This window comes from Dendrobates tinctorius, unplaced genomic scaffold, assembly GCF_039654945.1.
Source record: "Dendrobates tinctorius isolate UK_male_01 unplaced genomic scaffold, ASM3965494v1 ptg000708l, whole genome shotgun sequence".
Taxonomy (NCBI): Eukaryota; Metazoa; Chordata; class Amphibia; order Anura; family Dendrobatidae; genus Dendrobates; species Dendrobates tinctorius.
This window is the reverse complement of record NW_027362352.1, coordinates 5,001-7,500: the sequence shown is the minus strand read 5'-3', so window position 1 is coordinate 7,500 and position 2,500 is coordinate 5,001.

Here is a 2,500-nt window from a genome sequence, read left to right as displayed (position 1 = left end):
CAAGTACATTCTGCCAGAGGTGCGCATTCCTATGTATTTGCATTGCGGGACAACGTCCCCACTTTAAGGGGACGAAGTCGGAACTGTACCCGGCCTCAAGTCACTGTAGGGCGGATGCGGCACCTAGAAAATTCCTCATTCCGGTTCTTTTTCACTTAGTCGTTTTTTTTTTGGCAAGAATGTACCCCAGGATGGCCAAAAAGCCAAAGCCAGGGACTGAGAACCATCGAGCATGCTCTGAGGGGGACATAGTCAGAGGGGGCGTCCGCCTTCCAGAGCCCTCCTTCCACGAGGACTCCAGATTTGCCCCCCCCCCCCTGACAACAGCCATCGCCTCCAGAGAACCAGGGACCACCGAGGGAGGGTCTGGTCGAAGCTCAGGTACCCAGGATAGCTTCTCCGGCTTGGGCATGGACCGCCAGACAAAGCCGCGGACCATGAACCATCCAGCCTGCTCTGAGGGGACATAGTCAGAGGGGCGTCCGCCTTCAAGAGCCCTCCTTCCCACGAGGACTCCAGATTTGCCCCCCTGACAGCCATCACCTCCAGAGAACCAGGGACCGCCGAGGGAGGGTCTGGTCAAAGCTCACGTACCCCAGGACAGCTTCTCCGGCTTGGGCACAGACCGCCAGACAAAGCCGCGGACCATGAACCATCCAGCCGGCTCTGAGGGGACATGGTCAGAAGGGGCGTCCGCCTTCTAGAGCCCAAACTCGGCCACGGACTCCAGATTTGCCCCCCTGAATGCCATCACCCTTCAGAAGACCAGGGACCACCGAGGGAGGGTCTGGTCAGGCTCAGGTACCCCAGGATCGCCTCTCTCACTTGGGACGCACGACCAGCAAAAGTCCCTCCTGGAGCCGTGGAAGTTCAGTCTCGGCCGTATTTTGCAACTTCCACGACAAGAGGGACCACCTTCTAAGTCGCCTACCCGAGCCAGAGAACCATAGGAACAACCGCCATACATCGGGGTAGAGAGAGCCCACTCTCTCCTATATTCTCCCGCAGGTGCGCATTACTATGTATTTGCATTGCGGGACAATGTACTTCAATGAGCGGGACAAAGTCGGAAATGTATCCGACCTCCTGGAACTGTGCGGCTGCTACAGCAGTCAGAAATTCCCCATTCCGGTTCTTTTTCACTTGGATTTTTTTTTTTGCAATTTTTTGCCTAAAACGTATTCCTCCAACATGTACTAGCTCATGACACTTGAAATTTTTGAGCCAATTGATAATAACAGCTTTTTAGAGCTCAAAAACAAAAAAAATTTGAGCGAACAAAAAATGTTCGAAAATGACCTCAGCTCCTGGAACTGTTTTCGGTACACCTCCAGAGAGGCTCCCCTGCCTGGAAGTCTGTCACTGCTCAGCTCGAAATTTTTCTAAGTCCCAAAATTCGGTTTTTCATCCAAAATTCAACTTTCTGCCCAGGATCCACAAACTTTAAACCCAGTTGGGGACCCTCCCTGGGGGCCCTACAACATACTGAAGCCCCCCTGTGGTGGAAGTAGGGGAATTTACTTATTTTTACACAAAATCACAAAATTCCATTTTTTGTTCGCAAAACACTTTTTTGTCCTCAAGAAACTTTTTTGTCCTCAAAACACTTTTTTGTCCTCGAGAAACTTTTTTGTCCTCAAGAAACTTTTTTGTCCTCAAAACACTTTTTTGTCCTCAAAACTCAATTTCTTCCATAATTCGACTTTCCCCCAAAAAACCACACATTCTACCCTCATGGGAGGCACTCTCCCTCGGGTCCCCACATCATATTGACGCCCCAGAGCGGTGGGAGAAGGGGAAATCTGATTTTTTGCACAAAAATCCAAAAATCGCTCTAAGTCCAAAAATCCTGAAAATTTTTCTAAGTCCCAACGGTACTTTCTGAAAAGTGTACCCAGGCCCCTGGAAGCCTCCTAGGTACACCTCCTGAGACTCCCCCCTTCCTGGAAGTCTGACACATCTCGAAATTTTTCTAAGTCCCAAAAACTGGTTTTTGCTCCATAATTCGACTTTCCCCCAAAAGCCACACATTCTACCCTCATGGGAGGCACTCTCCCTCGGGTCCCCACATCATATTGACGCCCCAGAGCGGTGGGAGAAGGGGAAATTCGATTTTTGATCAAAAATCCAAAAATCGCTCTAAGTCCAAAAATCCTGAAAATTTTTCTAAGTCCCAACGGTACTTTCTGAAAAGTGTACCCAGGCCCCTGGAAGCCTCCTAGGTACACCTCCCGAGGCGCCCCCTTCCTGGAAGTCTGTCACATCTCGAAATTTTTCTAAGTCCCAAAAATGGTTTTTGCTCCATAATTCGACTTTCCCCCCAAAAGTCACACATTCTACCCTCATGGGAGGCACTCTCCCTCGGGTCCCCACTTCATATTGACGCCCCAGAGCGGTGGGAGAAGGGAAAATTCGATTTTGCACAAAAATCCAAAAAATCGCTCTAAGTCCAAAAATCTTGAAAATTTTTCTAAGTCCCAACGGTACTTTCTGAAAAGTG